Raw genomic sequence first — 23,602 nt, forward strand, 5'->3', positions numbered from 1 at the left:
CATTGCACCTCAATTTAGTAACAACATGAATCCCAACTGTAAATGAGAATCGTCTCTATTTGTCTAGAAATTAGTATTAGCGTAACACGTGACACTAAGCTCCTCTATACCTTCATAAACCAAGATCATATATATCTTGCTCCTAAGATAGGTAAGAATATTCTTAATTGTCATCCAATAATTTTCACTAGGGTTAGAATGATAATGACTCATCATCGTTAAGGCAGGCTGCCATTAGGAATACAACATATCATGGCTTACATGATAAATCCTATAGTAGAAACATATGGAACTCGACTTATCTTTTCTAGATCATCACTAAAATTAGGACACTAAGCCATGATCAATATGCATGATTCTGCACAGGCATGCACCCTTTCTTACAATCATGCATCTTGAATTTCTTCAAGGCTTTATATATGTATATCATATAACTTAGGCCATATACCCTCCTAGATCTATCTCCATAGATCTTTATACCTAGTATGCATGATGATTTTCACAATCTTTCATACATAAACAATTTCTAACCCAAGTTTTTACACAATGAAAAGTCAGGGCACCATGTTTCATGGGCCTAAACCCTATTTTAAATTTAAGACTTCCATATAATTCCTATGAGTAGTATCTCATCCATGTACAACACAATGAAAACAAGGGCACTCTTACTAGCTCTAACCTATATACATGGCTCATTTTCGCTCCTCAAAAGCCAAACTTTTTGAACTTCTCATTGAAGAAAATATTACAACTACGAGATGCTTGTGTAAGTCCATAAATGGAATTCTAAAGCTTACAAATTATATTTGGATATTTTGAATACACAAAATCTTCTACATATGTCATATACACATCTTTTATAAGTTTTCCATTATGTAAAGTGGTTTTTACATCCATTTATCATATTTCATAGTCATGAAACGTTGCTATTAAAATTAATGTTCTAATATAATTTATCATCTCTACTAGCAAGAATGTTTCATCATAATCAATTCCTTGAGTTTGAGTATAACCTTTTGCAACTTGTCACGGTTTGAAAATGTGTGTACATTCCTATCAATGTATGTCTTCTTATTGAAAAACCACTTACACCTAAATATTTTAAGGTCATGTGTGTACATTCCTATCTATGTATCATACATGGATCGAATCTCATTTTCCATGACATCATTCCATTTAACAGTCGTATGGCCTTTCATAGCTTCCTTATAGTTGGTTGGCTCATCTTCGACTACAATTGAATCATCGCCCTCAGTAATATCTAATCCAAAAAACTTAGGTATGTCAGATTCCTTAACAACCCTTTGATGAGGATCAACAAGTCTTTCCACCACTTTTTGAGTTAAAATACAAACTTTAGGTCCTTTATTGATAAAGTCTTGAATTTCTTCAAGATCAATATGGCTCCCTCAAGCCTCTTAGATATCATTTCCTCTCTTCGAAAACTACCCTTTGAGCAACAAATACTTTTTTTCTCTTCATATTTGTAAAACAAATACCCAAAAGTCCCAGCGAGATATGCAACAAAGTAACACCTCCTTGATCTGGGTTATACCTTTTATAAAGGTTTACAACAAATATAAGCATCACAACCCCAAAACTTTATATGTGCTAATAAGGGAACATTACCACTCCACATTTAAAAAGGTAACATGGAAACCTTCTTAGTTGGTACATTGTTTAGGACCCTAGCAGTAGTCTCTAAGGCGTTAACTATGAAACAATTCATTGTGGATCAGACCATATGAAGCAATGTTCGATTTCTCCTCTTATCCATACTATTATGTTGCAATGTTCCGAGAGGATTTAACTATGAAACAATTCCATAGTTCTTCAAATGATCGTACAAATCATGAATAAATATAACCAAAGGTGTTTGTGTATACATATATATATATATATATATATATATATATATATATATATATATATATATATATATATATATATACAGAGAGAGAGAGAGAGAGAGCCAAGGGTGTGTATATGACTACAACTTCTAACATTCAAACTAGGAAATCTCAATGCAACCTATTTTGGCTAAGACTAATAAAAAAATTGGTATATAATATAACTTAGAAACATTTTTAAATGACGTATTTATGAAAATTACGAAAAAAAATTGTAACCTTTAAACCAATAAATATATACTTATAGATCGACATTTCTTTAAAATGGTGAAAAGCCACAACCCATAACTAACTACCCATTAATCTAAAAGTTACTCAAATCTGCACAGCCTACAAATATCGATAGGTTTTTATAAGCTAAAAAAAATTATTTATAAAACTCTTATATACGACAAACGTAAGCGATTTTAAAATAACAATTGTTTTAAGACCTTTTTAAAACTAAACCACCAAGTATCCAATTACATTATATAGAAAAATTATAAACAACTATAGGGAGTTTAGATGAGAACCCTTGAAGATTTTGATCCTACTTGGAAATTGGGGAGTTGATGAAGATGGAAAAATACCAAGATATAGTTTATTTATAATGTATCCACCAACAAGACAAAGTAACCAAGAATGATAGTTGTCATTTTGTAAAATACTTCTTAAGAGTTTAAGAACTTATCCTAAATAAGTCTTAAAGGAGTATCACTTTATATGCACACCATATCTTTAGTACACTTCAAAAGAGTGCAAGAAAAAGAGAGGGATAGACACCTACACATTTATAGAGAAGGAAGAAGCGATCAAAAATATTAACACCAAAAGAAAGCTTTTCCTTTCTTATATACTCAGACATAACATAGAAAGGCTATACATTCATTAATTATTAAAGTTAGGCTTCATAGAGGTATGGCTTGTGTAAGAGGGATGTTGACAAGTATCCTTGTATACTCTTTTAAAACATATGAAAATAGAGGAAAGAAGTGTGATTTAATGTGTCCAACTCCTCAATGATTATCATGCATGTGTATAATTTATCTAGTGAAATGCAAATAGTCCAAAAACTTGTGCATGAATTATTAAATTATACCATATTTATTTCATAACTAGTTTCTACTCTCTTGAACTATTATTTTCATTAAATAATAATGATTAACTAATTAAATACAAGAGTTGAAGGTGTGAGCCTATAGTATCGTATTTCATTGGAAAACAATATCCTAAACTTATTGTTCACTACATAGATCCAACAATGGATCATAGTCGATCTCATATGTTGTTTAACTTTTAGTAAGGCCTTGGATGTCTAAATTACAATGAATAAGAGAAACAAATCCCATCTTGACTACATATTATTATCATGTAGTTCATGTTTTACCTAATGATGTGCCATATAACTACGTTTTAACAGGAACAACGTTAAACCATATCAAATCATAGCAATTCCTACACTCAAGTCCTAAATATGTATCTCAGGTTGAACAATACAAATATAATACCTTTATCAAACATCACTCTTGATAATGATCTATAAAATGATCTTGATGCGGGTGATGTCCAATACTTATTCTATAATCAAGTACCTTTCTATTTTCATCTCCATAAAAATTAACCAATACAAATCACATTAGTCTTGTTTCATAGATGCTCCTACAAGTGTGAACGACTATAAACATTTGGAATAACTATGTTATCCAATAATTAAACATGCTAATATTGAACACAACAAGTATTTAATGAAAAAAAAACATATCCAACATATCAAGACATTACAATATATGTTTCTTATATTTTCTCAATACCTAAATACTAAATTTTAGAAAAAAAAAACAATCACTTAGAACAATAAGGCCCTATAGATCCAGCGTGACTTGCATGCTTTAACTAATGAAGGAGCTTTGTTAAAAAGATTCATCAAATTTGATTTGTATAAACATTGTGAATACCAACATTTTCAGTTTTATTTATATCCCATATATATATATATATATATATATATATATATATATATATATATATATATATATATATATATAACTCTTGCGAATGTGTTTGGTGCTTAAATATGACTTAGATATCAATACTTACATAATAGACTGCTCATAGTCATAAATGAACTCTTCATTCAAGCATCTTCACATGTGGTTTCATAACCAAAAATATATTATGCCTATGTAGTGTAATTGAAATTAAAATATGCTTGGAACTCCTTTACATGCAACTTTTACTTCATTCATAATGAGGACACACCGGATTATGATATATAATCTACATATTAGAAATATTTCTTTAGTTATTTGTAAGTACTTTAGAATGTTCATTTTAATCATCCTAAGATTTGTTCTTAGATACTGGTATCTTTTGTCATGCTCCAAGCCTACGACATATTTGGCCTTCATACATATCATGACATATACAATAATCTAATTGTACCAACATATGTAATCTAGTCATACTATCTAGCTAACCCTTTGTGCTAGGATTATGATGTATGCTCCTAATCTTTCCATGTGGTATTGAGATGAAAAACTCTCTTAGAGTCTTATATCTTGAACATTTAAAGATCTTGAAAATTAGTGCAATTTTACTTAGTCCTTTAAGTTTCCATGATCTATCTATATAGATATTTATTATAATAATTAGTATGTCAATCAAATACAAGACTTGGAATGCAACTATGCTCCTACTAGCTTTCTAGAAAACACAAGAGTAATCTTTATTTATAATGATATCACACTATGTAAATTTCTTATAAGAAGATTTTCACTTTGGGATGTTGGCTTTAAATCTAAGAGAAATCCCATCTATGTATGCTTTCTCCATTGAAAACTCACTTCCTCCTTATAGTCACATTATACTGAGGATAATTAATCAGGCCTATACTTGATTATCATACATGAATGAGATATCTTTATGCCTAACAGTCATTATAGAATGTTAGTTGCTAATGAATATGATCATATAGGGTCACACCTTATAAAACGTTACTACTAAATGATTAATTATTTGAGTAAAAACTAGTTATATTCATAAGGTATGAATATAAATGTCATGTAAAAATAAATAGGCACTTTGTGTAACCATTTAGTTAGCATATGTAACTGCTAGTTAGGAGTTTGAGTAAAAATTACACAAGATCTCCTTCTAGCTTGTGAAGGACGAACATCCCCTTAGTGGGATGATATTAGGTGTTTGACTTTCTCTTACACTCCATACCTTCTTACAATCAAATACAAGTGACGACTAGCATGTTTTAGTGGTGGATCCTTGTTTGGTGGATACTTCTAGAGAGATTCTCCTTTGGAGCTTCATGCCATCTTCATCGACTTTCAATCTCCCATGAGAATCAAAGTCTTCAAAGATTGTAATTATTTTCTACCTATGGTTGATTTAATCTTTCCATGATTGCGAAATGATCCTTGGTGGGTTAAAAGTGTTTTAATTTTATTCTATTTTAAAATCTTTTGTTGTTGCTATTAGTGTTTTTGGGAAAACGATTTGAATAAAACCCAACAGTTGGTATTAGATCCATTTTTGCAAGCTTGGTTAGATTATTTGACTATTTGGTATAATCTTTGTTTTTGGAAAACATGAATGGTTTTCTTTTGTAAGAAAATCCATACATTTTTTATATGACAAGTCTATAATTGTTATTTTTAGTGACAAACACTTACATGCATTTTTGTCACAAAAGTTGTCTTAAAAAACAAATTGATTGTTGTATATATATATATATATATATATATATATATATATATATATATATATATATATATATATATATATATATATATATATAACATATGTGTGTGTATGTATGATGTGCATAAATTGGCCATGAACTTATTGTGATGCGTTTGTGTTGATTTATTAAAATGGTTGTAATATTTATTTATTCATATAGTATGTAATAATTAAATAGATAGTTTTTCATTTTATTTATTTTTGTAAGTAATATTAGTTTTAGAAATAGTTTATTTTTATAAAAATGTTACAAGAATGAAGACGATGACCATTTTGAAGATCAAAAGTTTATAAAGTTGATTTTTTTAAAGTTTATAAACATTATAAAAGTATTTTTATAAACTTGCTACAAAGTATTGAAGCAAGTGGGAACATGAAGATATTACAAGAAGTTTTTGGTCGTTTTATGTCCGTTAAGAATTGACTTGGAATATTTGTGATGACCCACAAAACGTCACTAGTTTATCGTTTGTTTACGGACATAAGTTTTGTATGCTTGTGTTGTTTATATTTATGCTGATATTATCTTAAAATTCTTAAATTAGATTTCACATGCAAAATAATATTATGAACAAAAATAAAATCACAAGGAGTTTGGTTTTAATGAAATTTATCTTTAAACATAATATGATATAAAAGTTTTAAAAATAAAATGAGTTTTATCGTTTAAAACTAGCTAATGATAAATTTCACGATTAAAATTATATAAGTTTAAAATTAAGATTTTAGAGAATTCTGAAACTCCAAACCATATTTTATAAAATGAAGTTTTATTAAAAGGTTAATAAGTGTTCTTTAGCGCTCAAACGTCCAAACTTAATACTAGATATCAAATTTAAAATTTGATCGCGTCAATTATATAAAATATGGATTTTCTAAAAGAACATTGTTAAAATGTGATTTTAAATAAAAGTGTACTATGCATTATTGGATGTATGAAATAACCATGATATCATATGACATTTAAACTAGAATTATAAGAACATCAAAGACCCCTTATTAAAACTCAAATATATGTAATCCTTTTGGAATAACACTCGTAGGTCATTTGTATGTGGTAGTGGGATAAATGTCACCTTACCACTAGTGTTATCTTTTGGTGGTCAATGTGTATTCACGATTTCTGTAAGCTAGTTATAAGCCGGTTGTACAAGTTCTTCAAACTGGATGATTTGATTGGAAATCTGTTGTGATAAAAGGTCACCTAAGCAATAGAGATCCAAGGCATAGATGGGATCAAACATGTCTATTAAACTTTGTTATTAGCCATCTCACAACGTTGGGAATATAATAAAATATAATTGATACTTGATATCTACGTAGTCGAACTCAATGAATACCATAGATGGGATAAAACATGTCTATTAAACTTTGTTATTTGCAACTTGGATCCTAGGCTTTGATAATTAATATTTTTGAAAACTTAAGGGTATTAATTATTGAAGATTTAAATATAAAAAATATAAATGAATTTTTGTACGATTTTGTAGACATAGAAAAAAATCCAATCTCATAACCATGCATAATCTTTCTATTGCTGATCTACAAGAGTATATACAATTCGATAGATACAATTTCAATGATGGGTTCATATCTTAAGATTCAATCTCAAAATAGATCGGAAATTGTACGTAGTTAAAGGTCATATCCCTTAACCACCTGCTTTGAGCAAGAAAACCTAAACATGGTACCTGGTAAAATCATCATTGTGATATTGAAGATGTCTCTGACATCATAATAGAAACTGTAATTATGGATTTCCAGGAAGTCTTGTGGAATTTAGAAGCATTTCATATGTTTCGTCAGGTTAAGCAAATATTCCTAAGAGACAGTGCTATTTGGTTTGATCTAGTTAAAATACAAGAAGAATGCAAGCCTAAAGAGAGTCACCATATGTGCTCTAAGGGGCCGCTAGTTCATGGAGACAACACCTCTAAGCCCGCGATATCCAAGAAGACCCACATAGATGAATCTTGTTTCTTCTAGTGGAAAAACAGGACATTAGAAGATGAACTGTCCCTCTTATCTGAAAAGAAAATCTAGAGAGACTAGTACTTTAGGTATCTACTAAATAGAACTTATAATTCTTATATAAAATTCAAGTACTTTGTACTTAATGGTAATCTAATATTTGTCAATAGCTTATAGATATTTCAAGAAGAGTAACTAGCCGAGCACAAGCAAGTTGGAACTACACTCTCAGAGTTCAGTTTATTATTTATGCTTAGAATATAAAATACTTGTATTGTAAAACAGTATTTGTTTTGGAACAATGTATGTTTTTATTTAGCATGTCTATATATATATATATATATATATATATATATATATATATATATATATATATATATATATATATATATGTGTGTGTGTGTGTGTGTGTGTGTCTTTGTGAATTTATTAATGATTGATTATTTACTTACATCGTTTTTCATAACCATCACCTTCAGATCCTGTAATGATTAAAATTCTCTTTTGGAGAACGATATGTCTTAATAGAATTATAAAGTACATGTCAATATTTTCTAAATAACAAGTTCTATATGCAAACACTTTTGACTTAAACTTATTTTGAATCAAAGTTACCTATGACATTGGTATCCTTATTATATAAATGATATACATATATTCCAACTTCAAGAAATGGATTTTTGAGGGCAAACAATGTAGTTATTTGAAATATGTGAATATTATTTATATACAAAGGTTCCTAATGATATTTTTAATATACCGTAGAGAAAATAAATATTAAGGAACTATACATTATGATGTATGACTTCCTTTCTAATGAATGTATAATATTTAGTTCAAGATACCTAATCAACTTTATTAACAACTATAGTCATTGTAACTATATTTTACATGTTAAGAGATAATTTTCAAACATTTGTTGAAGTTTTCAAATATAAAGTTGAGATAATAAAGGATGAATTAAACCTTACATGTCAGTAGAAACCATCTAAATCCTTAGTTATAATAAACCATGAATTAAACCATACTGTATATGGTTTACTTTCTAATCAGTGGAAATTATCTTCCTTTATCCTTTTGGGATTATGCCTAAATCACTATCACTTATACTTTGAATACAAACACCAACTAATGGGTAGGTAAAACACTTTATAAGATTTAATATGGAAATTATCCTTCCTTATCTTACTTAATATTTTAAGGATTTGAAGCCTATGTTAGATTAAAGCTTCTAAACTTAAAAATCTACTAAATACATACATGTAGAATATTCTAAAAGGTTGCTTAGATTATTTTATACAACCCCACCAAGAATAAGTTTGCTTATTCCTCTAAAGTTTAGTTATCAGAAAGTATGTTTCTAATGAAAAAGTAAGTGGGAGGCACATGGATCTAGAAGTAGCTTAAGAATCATAGCATGATGTAGTAACAGTTAGCACTAGTTTCAACAAGGAATTGTTGAACATGAATAATAGCTATTCATAAACACAAAATGTTCGTATAATTATAAGAATCATCTATAACTTGAGAAATGTGGAATCTCTCATTTATGATTTTTTCTTAATGGTTTCTGGGAAATCCATCTACTACCGAAATGCTATATCAGATCTTGAACAAAATTAATGACCTACAGTCATGCATGGTGAGATGTAATCCTTGCTTAATAATCAAGTATGGGCTTGATTGATCTTCCTCCCTATAGAAAGGCTACAAGGAGTAATTTATTCTTTTAGAAAGAATACGTACATGGAGATCTATACACATTTAGCAAGAGTTGTTGTTAAAGGCTTTAATCACACTCATTTCAATAACTAAGAACAAACCCTATCCCAGGCAGCTATGATTAGATCAACAAAGATATTATTTACCATAACTACATATTCTGATTATGAGATATGGCAAATAGATTTCAAGAAAAACCGCCTTTCTAGTCAGATATCTACTTAAATATATGTCAATATAGTAGCCTGGAGGTTTTATTAATCCATGTTCTCCTAAAAACATTTGTAAGCATAAAGGTCCATTTTTGGGAATTAACAAACAGCTCAAGGTTGGAATCGTCATTTTAATATGTATAATACATGGTATGCTTTTATATCAAAATGAAGATAACATCTGTATTTACTTAGAGCAAGTTGGAAAAATAGTGATATTCCGAATATTGTATGAATAAGAGATACTTATGTTGGATTAGGTGTCTAAGCCCATAACTATTTTGGTATGTACTTGACCCGATTATGAGCATGGTCCTTTTGGGTTGCCTTCACCATAGCAACTGATAGGATGAACTAAGGAGAAACAAGATTGATTATGATTTATTAATATATTATGTGAATAATATATTAAAAGAGAAATCATATTGTTTAATTAATATTAGTCAAGAATTAATTAAGAATTAATTTTGTGGATAAAAGAGATTAATTAAATAAAGGGGACTGATATTGCAATGATACGATAGTTGCTAATTAGGCTATGGATTCCTAATGGAAAGGGCATTGGACGAAATATATGCAAAGACCATATGATTTTCGTCCAAGGGCTTTCTATAGGGACTCCATGGGTTGCTTAAGGCCTAAGCAGAGAATTAGGGTTTCACCTAAAACCCTAGCAGCCCACACAAGTATATAAAGACCCCTAGGGCTCCCAAAAACATGGCTACCCTTCTTAGAGAAACCCTAGACGCTTTTGGCGCCTCCTCCTTCCTCTCCTAAGTCATCTTGTTGCTAATGGTGTTTGTGACAACATTAGAGGTGCAACATTTAAGGCACTAAGCTTTCAGAAGTCAAGATCAAGGAGGTCTGTGATTGTTATTGCTACATAACAATCAAAGGTAAGATCTAAACCCTAAATCATATGTGATTTTCAGATTTGTATGTTAGACTTTAGGTTTATTGCTTTGGTATTCAATGTTGTTGTGTTCATAGTAGAAAACCTAGATCAAAGCAATCAGGGTTGCATGAACACCAAGAGATTGATGTTATGTTCATAACCCAACAGTGGTATCAGAGCCTAGGTCGTTTTCTAGTGAATAAATGCAAAAGTGAGCCACCAAAGATCAAGAAAATTGAAAATTTTGGTTTCTGTCTGTTAGATTCGCCGAGTCTATGTATGGACTCGACGAGTAGGTCCTACTCGACGAGTTCCATAGTGGACTCGACAAGTCCAAGGGTCTGTTGCCGGATTTTTCGATTTTCCTGCCAGATTTTGTTGAGGATAATTGCCAAAACTCATTTTTCTTGCCAAAATCCGATTTTTTAAGTTTGGAATGGTTATCCTCATCAAAATTGATGGATTTGGTTAAATATATATAATATAGGATTATTATTAGTCAAATATTTTACCTAGTAATTTGTAAAAGTTTCAAATTGCACCCTTAGGTTTTATAGTTTAAATTTGAACTTAAAAGTTTTAGTTTTTGAAATTTAAATAGTTGAACCCTAATGTTTTGAAAGGTTTCAAAACTTGCCCTCAAGTTTTGGAATTTAATTTTAATTAAAAGGTATTAGTTTTGAATTATTAAATTCTAAAACCCTACAGTTTTGAAAAGTTCAATTTACACCCTTATGGTTTATTAATTTAATTAAGAGTTTAATTAAAAGAGATAATTAATAAATCATAATTATATGGGTTAAGACTAATCAAATTAAAGGTCTAATTTATTAAGAAGTTTAAACCACTTAGTATTTAAAAAATATAAAATACACCATATACTATATAACATTTAAAGGTTTAACATATTATATATGTATAAGTAAAGAGTCAGTCTTACCGTTAGTAGGCCTCATTCACGAAGCTGATCTTTAAGGGGTGTTTAAGGAAGCGACCTGTAAAATGACCGCCATGGAGTATCCACTGTTACCCACCGTACTCTTGACTAGTGGAGGGTCGTTAGCCGAACGGGTAGGATATGACACAACCTTCCATTATAAGTATAATGTAATGCAAGTAACTAAACCTTTTATAAATTCCCAAATCTTAGTTACTTTAAGAAAAATGTGGAATTGATGCTGTTCCATGAAATTACACTTTGTACCCTTGCCAAGACATTAGTGGAGCGTGTGTGGTTAACCGACACACTAATTTGAGTCTAGCGAAGGGGGCAAAGGGTGACTCGATGTTTGTCATAGATCAATGGAGCGTGTGTGGCTAACCGGCACATTGATTAGGTGACTGTAACATTGGGGGGACCAAGTATATTTGCATGGTTATCCACACCTTGTTTGTGATACTCGGCATCCCAGTCACAAACATGAAGGGCATAATCGAGATTAAACATGCCATTGAAAAGTTCAATGAATCTCAAAAGATCTAAGAGTTTCAATTCATTTAAAACTTAAATTTCTTTTTCGTTTTTCATGGTGGAAATTGGTAAATCGTCATTTACCTACCTTCAAATATTCTACAATTTGGATTACGGCATCCCTCTTCCATATTGTAGGATATTGTGTTGGATCCTAGCCTAAATATTTCATTTGGGTGCTATATTGAGGATTTTATCAACTAACTTGAATTTCTCCTGTTTTGTAGATGTCGAAATCTAACTACTATGGTCTTTCCGAATCCTTTGGAAAAAGCTTTCCACGTGTAGATGATGTTCCACGATTGGATTGTGGAAATGGAAATCATGCTTCACTTCCTCCACCTCCTCCAATAATTCTCCCTGATCCACGTGTTCGAAAACTTGAAAAGTTCAAGGTCACTCAAGCCCTATTGGCAAACAAACATGAAGATGGAAAGTCTGTATGTGCTCATGTCTTGGCTATGAAGTTGCATATTGACAGATTGGGAATGTTGGGTGTCGAAGTCTTTAGGAAGTTGGCTGTTGAATTGGTTCTTCAATGACTTCCTGACTCATATAGTGACTTCGTTAGAGAGTACTATATGATGGACCACGATGTGACCCTCATTGATTTGACTTATTTGCTTATTGCTACTGAATCAGAAATGATTTGGCGTACTGGTCAAGCAAATTTGTCTGGTAAATCAATGTCCGAACCTTCTATAGACAATGGCAACCTTGGAAGTACATAAAAGTTTTATCTACGCAAGAGAAAGGCTAAGTCTGAGATAGTCCCTTGTGTCATTCCCAAAGAGTCTGTGTGTTTCTACTGGCAAGAGAAGGGGCATTGGTCACAAAGCTGCCCTAACTACCTGAGAGATCTAAGCGATGGGAGAGTCAAGATGTATGACTCTACTTCAGGTAAAATCCACTATCTAACTCTATTAAGTTCCTATTTGTAGATTCTTAATACATGATGTGATATGATTACATTTTGATGTTTTGTAGGATCGAAGAAAAGAAAGGAAGCTTAAAAGAAGAGTGAGCTGAGTCTGATCACGAAGAAATGAATTTCGATCGCATAATTCGAAGATCGGATTTTTGAGCTGTTGTTTAAGAGTTAGGATATATTGCTGAGGAATATGTAATAAGCATAGTTTTCATTTGAATTGCTTTGTAAGGACAAGTTTTTTCCGCGTTTTATAAATAATTGAAATTTTGAGTTTTATCTTATTTATTTATCCTTGCAATGTTATTATTGAAAAATTGATGTTTGTTTATTTCTATTATTAGCAATATTGAAATGGATATGATTCTTAGTTATATTAATTGTGGTAGTGTAAGAAATTTACCAAATAAGGAAAGATTCTCATCGCCCAAGTTTCAATTGGACAGAAACTTGGAATCATGCAACTGGTATTGTATGATGAATGAGAACCTTCGTATTTGGGAAATTAAGACTAATTCCTTATTCAGATAAGTATGTGAGTCAAGTGAAGGACTAGGAGATCTAGTACGCACTGTTGTGCACTAAGCCAGGTCCACCACAAAGAACGATAAAATACTCGTCATGATTTGCTAAAATATTAGTGAATGTGGTTATACTTAATAGATTAAGTATGATTCTGAATCATTGGAAGAGTTTCAATGAATAACAGAACGAATAAGAAGAATCAATTCGGTAGAAAGATAAAAGTTTCTCCAATCTGAAAGGATGGGAGAGTACTTAAATATCGTATTTTATGATTAACTTAGTGATTATGAACCCATATCACAATTGATCCTCTAAGAACACCTTAGTACACTAGTATGGCTAAGAAGAGGAATCGGCAATTGTTAAAATGGTTAAATCAAAAGGTGAATCATACTTCGTTCCAAAATCAAGTCTTAGAGTCGTACTCCAATATTGTGATTTGAGTGACATCATCTTAAGAAGGTTTATAGCACACTCATCAAATGTGGAATAGGAAAATGTTTTTCTTACTATTGCACGTTTGAAATTGGTAAGTTGTGGTGTCTTAGATAAGACAAAGACCAACTAAGACCAATTGTGTGTAGTGTTTTATCTTGATAAGAAACCGCACTAACTCTTGAATATTTGTTTGACAAAAAATATTTCTTAACAAGGGAATCTTATATGTCAAGTGGGCAGTGGGAGACTTAATGATCTTGGAAAGTTTCAAGAACAAATCAAGAATAAACCTAGTTATTCAACACTAGCACATGACTTGAGGTTTGCAACCTATCGTGTTGACATAATTTTGTTTCTGTGCCATTCCAGTTTAAGTCAAATATGCATGTGAATTCTATAAGTTCTCAATTGAATGCATAAAGGCAAAGCACCTTGTTCAATGAAAGTACATTGACTAGTATAGGTGAGCTGCTGAACAACTTGGAAGCAATGGTGGGATCCTTGATGGCAAGAAATTAAGAATGAACAAGTTCAGTCCATATGAGTTTGGATTTGTCACAAACATTGTCTTATGATTATGGTTACGACAAATTCACATGGATAGGAATACATACACCATAAAATCTAAGTGTAATAAGGTTTCTCTCCTTAATGAAAATGATTGTGTGGAAACGCTTTCACTAGGAAGATTTTAAGGACATAGAGATTATGTAAATTGCATTCTCAAATTCGATTATGACTACGACATCCCTCTTCATAGTTCGAATTGTGAGATTTGGCGATTAGTTTGAAAAATTAAGACTTATGTTTGTAAGTTTTGCAATTGTTTAGACACACATATGAGCTATCTAAGGAAAGGTGTGTGGGTTTGAGAAGCTTAGATAAAGTCTTATCGAAGCATCTAGTATTAGAAATATGAACTTTGGAAGTCAATAAGTAATGATTTCTAGAAGTCCAACTGTTTTCTAAATACGTGTCAAAGCTAGTGGGAGCATAAATGTTATAATGGTATGGATATAATCATCATGTTAGTAGGAGCATGATTTTTATTTGAAGTATTGCAAGTCACCAATATTAATTACAGAAAACAAAAGTTTTACTTTGCAAAGTTGCAGGTGTTGAAAAGTTGTTTTGCTATAATTAAGGGAGAGAATATTATACTTCATTTTAAATCTAAAAGTTTAGATCGAGAAATTTTAATCAAATTTAGTCAAAAGATATATATGGATGTTATGTTGAAAAGATTCAACATATGGGAATCCTATATATGGCAATATTATAGCAAGAATCTGGTAAAGTATCACATTTTTCGTGAATCGTATCCCATACGCTTCTGGTATAGGATCGATTGCATATGCTGTAATATTCGACCGTTCTGATTTTCCAAATGCCTAGGGAATTAAGAGGGAAAAAGGACCAGAACCGGATATGAATAAAAATGATTAAACAACTGTCAAGGACAATCTAAGGTTCGCTAAGGATTGGTCGCTTGTGGACAATTGAAAGTAGAGTATTGGATGGAACATATCGACATTATTATGAATATATATGATTCTATTTAGAATGTGTTGTCATATGGCAAATATGGAAATGTTTCCATGAATGGGAGTTGGATATCAAGAATCTATGTCTAGATTAGAAACTTTTATGCAAGAAGGATGTTCAAAGGAATGTACCTTGAATGTGAGACTTCGTATCTATGGAATTGCCTTGTAACAATCTCCAATAGAGCACTTTCTAATATCATTGGCAATGTCTTGGTGGCTGTGTTGTGTCTTTATGAAAGGATCATTGCACAAAATGTTAGAATCTAACATATTCTAAAAGTGGCAAAATTTTGGTATTCTTACACTAATGATAAGGATTGGGAATTGTGAAATGAGTATTATTGGAAATGTGTTCAATTGATCTATTTCACAAAGTATGAACCATAGGAAAACATAGTGTGCATGCTTGGAGCATGGGACAACTATTGTTATAATTCGAGTAGTAAGTTGATTATCCGAAACATTATACAATGAATAATGTGTAATCAATATGGTGACTAAATAAAAGGGGTTTTATTTATACTCACAAGTTTGAGGCCATAATGGATTTGATTATTCTTGTGTTTCACTTTGCATGTTTTGACTTCCCGAATAATAAGATTATTCAAACCATCCACAATCGATCAATACTTTGGAAGTAGGTATTGAAGCTAGACTGTCGTGAATTGGTTTGTAGACTGTCTAAAGTGTATTAGACATAGAAAAAGTTTGCTACAACGTTCATGAGTGCTTATGAATTAAGATTTGAGCATTGGATTAAACCCACGCTCACTTGAATCACTTCATGGAGTTTATCACAAGTGATTAGTGAGACGATAATATCTTATATTCTTGAAACCGAGACATGTGAGTTGTAATTTACAAGTCGGTTGCACATTGATAATATGTAAACGCACCAGTAACTTGGTGTTATAAAACATATTGTTGTGTGTGATTGTGAGACGATAATATCTTATATTCTTGAAACCGAGACATGTGAGTTGTAATTTACAAGTCGGTTGCACATTGATAATATGTAAACGCACCAGTAACTTGGTGTTATAAAACATATTGTTGTGTGTGATTCGATGAGTAAGTACAAGAAAGCATTTGAGTCGAAGTTTATCCATTTCTTTTACCCAAGGTGGGATAAAAGCGATATCTGTGGGCCCCTCTATGATTTTGTGATGACACCCTAAGCGCTTGGCCAAGTCTGGACTAAGTTGATGTGTTCAGTTGTAGTCTGTTATCAGTCGTCATAAATCGGAAATTAGGAAACAACACATGAACAGAGAGTATGATTAAAATCCATGTCTCAGCTCATACGATATCTAGAATGGAGGAATATATGATCCCTTATCTAGAGGACGCGCTTCTGATAAGATCAGAGTTGACAACGGCTTTTGAAAGCTGCGATTGTTGATTAGGTCATACATGCAAAATAGTTATTAGACTTATCCAAGTGGGAGACTGTTGGATTAGGTGTCTAAGCCCATAACTATTTTGGTATGTACTTGACCTGATTATGAGCATGGTCCTTTTGGGTTGCCTTCACCATAGCAACTGATAGGATGAACTACGGAGAAAGAGGATTAATTATGATTTATTAATATATTATGTGAATAATATATTAAAAGAGAAATCATATTGTTTAATTAATATTAGTCAAGAATTAATTAAGAATTAATTTTGTGGCTAAAAGAGATTAATTAAATAAAGGAGACTGATATTGCAATCATATGATAGTTGCAAATTGGGCTATGGATTCCTAATGGAAAGGGCATTGGACGAAATCTATGGGAAGCCCATATGTTTTTCGTCCAAGAGCTTTCCAGAGGGACTCCATGGGTTGCTTAAGGCCTAGGCAGAGAATTAGGGTTTCACCTGAAACCCTAGCAGCCCACACAAGTATATAAAGACCCCCAGGGCTCCCAAAAACATGGCTAACCTTCTAAGAGAAACCCTAGACGTTTTTGGTGCCTCCTCCTTCCTCTCCTAAGTCATCTTGTTGCTAGTGGTGTTTGTGACTCCATTAGAGGTGCAACATTTGAGGCACTAAACTTTCAGAAGTGAAGATCAAGGAGGTTTGTGATTGTTATTGCTACATAACAATCAAAGGTAAGATCCAAACGCTAAATCATATGTGATTTTTAGATTTGTATGTTAGGCTTTAGGGTTATTGCTTTGGTATTCAATGTTGTTGTGTTCATAGTAGAAAACCTAGATAAAAGCAATTAGGGTTGCATGAACACCATAAGATTGATGTTATGCTCATAACCCAACAACTTAATCATGAAAAATTACATTCTAACTATGCAAGGGTGTTTCTCGTTGACTCGGAAAGTATTTCTAAGATGAAATACTTAGGAAAGACAAGATACATTCTTGGAATGTAAAATCGATAAAGATAGATAAAGATGAATGTTAAAGTTTTAAATATTTATGCATAAGCTAAAAATATCTTGAAAGAGATCAAGATACAAGATTCCTTTGGAGGACTCTTGGCATTGCGAAATGACATCATTTCGAGTGTGCATCAAAAGGACATAACACATAGGTTTGATCTATCAAAAATGATTTATATTTTATATTCTTTGACAAATGAATTCATCATTTATTCCATATTATGCACTATACTGGGTATATTATCATGCTACTAAAATATTATAAGATACTAATTAGATACATGTGAAGGTCATTTAGATGACTATAAGGACATTTTAAGAGTACTTAAGAAGGACTAAGAGAATGTATATGAGTTGATTAGTTTAGAAGAAGATCTTTCTGTGAAGAGCTACACTAGATGCTAACTTCGAAACAGATATATATATATATATATATATATATATATATATATATATATATATATATATATATATAAATATAATTATGAATTATAATTATATATATATATATATATAATTATGAATTATAATTGTATTATGAATTCATTATGGAATGAGGTCCAAGAAAATCATAATTGCACAGTCTACTACAAAATGTAAATACATTACTTTAAAAGATGCAGTCAAATATGATTGGATGCATGAGTTCATTGAAAACCTATGTTGAGTGCTTCCATTCAAGGATCACACATAAATCTTTTGTGAGTTCGAGAGTATACTTAATCAAGCTGAGGGACTCTAAATCACATCGGGATAACAATCATATTATCAAAATATCTAACTTTACTTAGAATAAAGTTAAATATGGAGATGATAGTATTCACAAAATTCACATAAATTAATTTAGTAAAGACCCATTAATATAGTCTTTCCTTCAAACTAAGTATGAGTGGTCACATTTCAACTATAAGACTTTGTTATTCTAAGTAAGTTTTGATTTGGATTTAGTATTTGGATATTGGTACATAATTATAATAACTATGACATTGTTTAGGTATATTATGCTATGATCTTTACATTAATATTTGTTGTGTTTTATACCAACATGTTTAATCCATGAATAATCTAGTTATTCTAAAAGTTGATAGTCGGTCATAATTATGGGAGAAATTATGAATTAAGACTAATATGAATTAGATTGGTTGATACTCATAAGATGAAAGTAGGCAACGGGTTGTAACCAAGATTCATAGGTACTTGTCTGAGAACTAGTATTAAAAATGGCACACATCAAGATCACGTCATGGATCGTTATCATGAGTGATACTTGATAAAAGGTACTATCTTTACATCTTTAATACCTGAGATTCATATAAGGACTTAAGTGTGGGGAATGATATACTTTGAAGTAGTCAAATGTTGATCCTTAAACGGACAGTTATAAATGTTATTATTAGGTGTGGTATGATTTATGCATGAGGCTTATATAGTCGATATGGGATTTGTTAATCTTTTGTGTTGAGTGATAGACATCTAATGCACATTACCCAAAGTTAAACTCCAAATGAGATTGATAGACATCCAAGTTTCATGTCTAACAGGATGTCTGTAACAAACGGATAGCAGATAAACTTACCTTATATATCTATTGTAGCTTGAAGCTTTTGGAAATTGGAAATTGGATGTTGATGAATAACATTCTTCTTTGTGTGTTATTGGGGGCAGTGAAATGTTGCTAGAAGTTCACCACTATCTATATCAATATATGACGAGTCTTGTGCAAGTGGGAGGTTGAAAGATCTTTAAGCCCAAGAGTCATTATAAAATAGACTAAACTACACAAATGGTCCCTGTGGTTAGCTCAAAATTGCCACTTTGGTCCAAAAAAGTTTGAACTAGCACCAGAGGTCCAAACTTTTCATTTTGTTGCAAGTTTGGTCCAAAAATTTTGAAACTTTTTATAATGACGGATTTGCCCCCTTATTATTTTGTTTTTTAATTTTCTTTTATTACATTAATTAAAAACAATTAAAAATAATACAAAAATAAAATATCCTAACCGCCCGCCCTCTCTCTCTCTCTCTGTCTCTCTCTCTCTCTCTACGTACGGTTTCAAGAAACATCCCTTTTCCTCTAACAAATAGTCGCCTCCTCCCACAATTTGCTTCCTCGTTCGGCCACCATTTATTCAAGAAACATCTACTTTCAACCATCATTTGCACATACTGCTTCAAGAAGAAATCGACTATCGGATCTGTGGAGACGGTTAGATCTTGCAAAATCGACTATCCCTCTCCTCCGATATTGGTCCCCTTCACAAACGGAGATCGGGCCACCAACTTCATCGTCGTCTCCATTAGGATGATACGAACCCCGATGGTGTTGGATGTCCTCGTCGGAGATATTCGAGCCGCCGCCGCTTAAACGAACTCTAGAAAACCCTAGCTCTGGTGACGAACAAACCCCAACAAACCCTAGATTCGGTGAACTCCGATGGACCTAGATCCGATGAACTCCGATGGTGTTGTATCTCTCTCTCTCTCTCTCTCTCTACCTAAGTCGTCACTAGAAACCTAATTCTCATACATAATGATGCTTCCGGTTTTTTTGGGGGGAATTTAATCGAGTGCTCCCATTTGTGGTTTTCTGGTGGTGTCGTGGTCGAGAACAAGGCTAGGCGATTTCCTCCATTGATTTAATCAGGTATGGATATGTCTCTGATTTCATCATGAACGAGTGCTTGTTTGATTTCTGATTTTTGACGTGAATTGGAACCACCAACACATTCTGGCTATAATTTACACATATGCACCTTAATTAAAGGAAATACGAGGATCCTTGAGAGTTATGATCGATCTTAGATAGGTAAAGGGTTAACTGCGATTCACGAGATGGAAGGAGGGAAAGCAAACACATAGATGATATAAGAGAAGAAAGGGGTTAACAAAGTCTGTGGTTCTAAATTTTTGAACTTCTAATCGATTCTTTGTTTTTTTAATTTTAGAGAGTATGTGTTTGATTTATATGTATCGATCCACAGTTATGTATTTTTTTTTAATTTCGGTGTGTATCTATATGTGAAAAGTGTTTGTGGTTTGAGTTAGAGGAAAAAGATAGAAAAAAATGGAAAAGAAAAAAAAGGGCAAAATCGTCATTATAAAAAGGTTCGAAACAAATTGGACTAAACTGGTAACAAAACGAAAAGATTGGACCTCTGGTGCTAGTCCAAACTTGTTTGGACCAAAGTGGCAATTTTGAGTTAACCACATGGACCATTTGTGCAGTTTTGTCTATAAAATAATATTTCTTATAAAATATAATCCTATTAGGTTACAGATTATATCAAGTTACTAATAATTGATTATTTATTAAAGTAATTTGATTATTAATGAATATCATCAACAGTTGTATTTAACTGGAAATGACTAATAAAAGCCCTAAATTTTTAACGCGTAATTGGAAAAACCCTAATATTTTTATTATATTTGCTATGGCCACAACTTTCTCGCAGAATTATCACTCTAGCCCACTTAACGAGTTTCATGGTTAACTTGGTTAACGTTTTTGCAAAATCAGTCCTAAAAAGTTCAAATTTGGTCCCTGAGGTTTGCAAAAAATTACACCACATAGTTTTTTAACTTTACTTTTCGTTTTTTTATATACTTTATTTATTTTCGTTAAAAAGTTCAAATTTGGTCCCTCAAGGTTGTAAAAATCGCTCGACGGTAGCTCGACGGTCGACTGGTGTTAATGGATTAATCGGTCTTGGCGGTGATTAATCGGGGAGCATAGATTATTAATAAACTATTAAAATTAATCAAAAGTTAATATATTTTAAGAAAAGTAAGTACCTCAAAATTAGAAATAAGAGAATTTTTAATTTGAAATTTTGAAAATACGAAAATATGAACATTTTTGTATAATATTTGAAATTCTGAAAATTTCAAAATTTTGGAGTAAATTTTTTTTTAACATTTTGAATTTTTTTAAAACTTTTTTTGATTTTTTTTACTTTCGTTGACTTTTGTTGACCGGTTAATCCCGCCAAGACCGATTAATCCATAATTTCCGTCAAACACAGTAATCGTAGTCGGTTGGTGAACGCTAAACGATTAATCCTGATTTTTACAACCATGATATATATATATATATATATATATATATATATATATATATATATATATATATATATATATATATATATATATATATATATATATATATATAGACACACACACATTTTTATTTTCGTTTTTTATATATACTTTATTTATTTTCATTTTTTTAATTTTATTTTTCAACAATTTGATTTTTGTTTACATTTTTACCTTTTGTTTTCTATTTTTTTAGTATATATATAGAGTATTATAGAGTATTTTGTTTTTAAGTTTTTTTCATAATTTTTGTCGTATTCTATTTTAATTTTTTTCATCTTTTTTTTTATTTTTTATTTTTTTGTTATTTGTTTTCCAATTATTTGTTTTTAATTTTTTTTTGTTTTTTTTATCTTTTTATTGATATTTTTCAAAAAATATAACTTATATTAATATATTAGAGTATATTACAATTTTGATAAGTTATAATTTTTTGTAATATTTTTATTTTTATTCAAGTAAATAAAATAGTTATGTTTATATTTGTAATTTCGGTCAAACTTATTTTCTTTTTATTTTTATTTTTTGTTCTTTAGTGCTATCATATTTATGTTACGAAAAAAATGAAAATTAAAAAAAAAATTAGCTTGTTTTTTGAGAATTAGTGTTTCAATGTGTGATATAACATGCAAATCAAATCATATTTCTATATGTGATATCAATAGTTTAAATTCAAGATAATATTTCAATTTGATAATAGACTAAAGAAAGAACAAAAAAAAAAATAATAGTTGGTCTCTATAAAAAAAATTTGTTATAGTAATTTATATTTAATTCAAGTTTCGTTTACTTGAATCAAAATAAATAAAAAATTAGAAAAACCATAAATAACTAAAGTAGAAAAAAAAAATAGAAAACAAAAGGTAAAAAGGTAAAAAAAATCAAATTGTTTAAAAATAAAGTTAAAAAATGCAAATAAATATAGTATATATGTAAAAAAAGAAAATAAAAAATTTATATATATATTTATAAAAAAACGAAAATAAATAAAGTATACAAAAACGAAAAATAAAGTTAAAAAACCATGCGATGTAACTTTTTACAAACCTGAGGGCCCAAATTTGAACTTTTTATGATTGATTTTGCAAAAAAGTTAACAAAGTTAACCATGCAACTCGTTAAGTAGGCTAGAGTAATAATTCTGTGAGAAAGTTGTGGTTATAGCAATAAAAAAATATATTAGGGCTTTTTCCAACTATGCGTTAACAACTTAGGGCTTTTATAATATTTGTCAAATTGGAAAAACAATATATTATGAAAATACTAACAAAAGAGAATAAAAACTAGTTATATTCAAAAGGTATGAATATAAATTTCATGTACAAATAAATGGTCATTTTAAGTAACCATTTAGTTAGCATATGTAACTACTAGTTAACTGTTTGAGTAAAGATTACGTATAATTTCCTTTTTCTTGTGAAGGCCGAAGATCCCCTTAGTAGGATGAGATTGTGTGTTTGACTTTCTCTTACACTCAATTCCTTCTTAAAAAGAGCTTAATTTAACTTAATGAAGGATCATCCTTTTTTACACGTGAAGCAATATAAAGAAGAGTAATAAGAAAAAACTAACTAGTTTTTTTCTTACCATTCTTCTATTCTCTTGGCTGCCAAAATTGTAGGCTAGAGAGCCTCTCGCCTCTCCTCCTTTTTACATGTTGTAGTGAAGATTGTAGCCTCTAAGTTGCTTCTCCTTTTAAGGTACATTTTTTATGAAATTTTAACGCTTAAGAACAACTTAATAAACGTGAATACTAGCATATTTTAGTTGTTG

Source organism: Lactuca virosa, chromosome 3 (genome assembly GCF_052849685.1).
Source record: "Lactuca virosa cultivar CGN04683 chromosome 3, Lactuca_virosa_CGN04683_v6, whole genome shotgun sequence".
NCBI classification, from domain to species: Eukaryota; Viridiplantae; Streptophyta; class Magnoliopsida; order Asterales; family Asteraceae; genus Lactuca; species Lactuca virosa.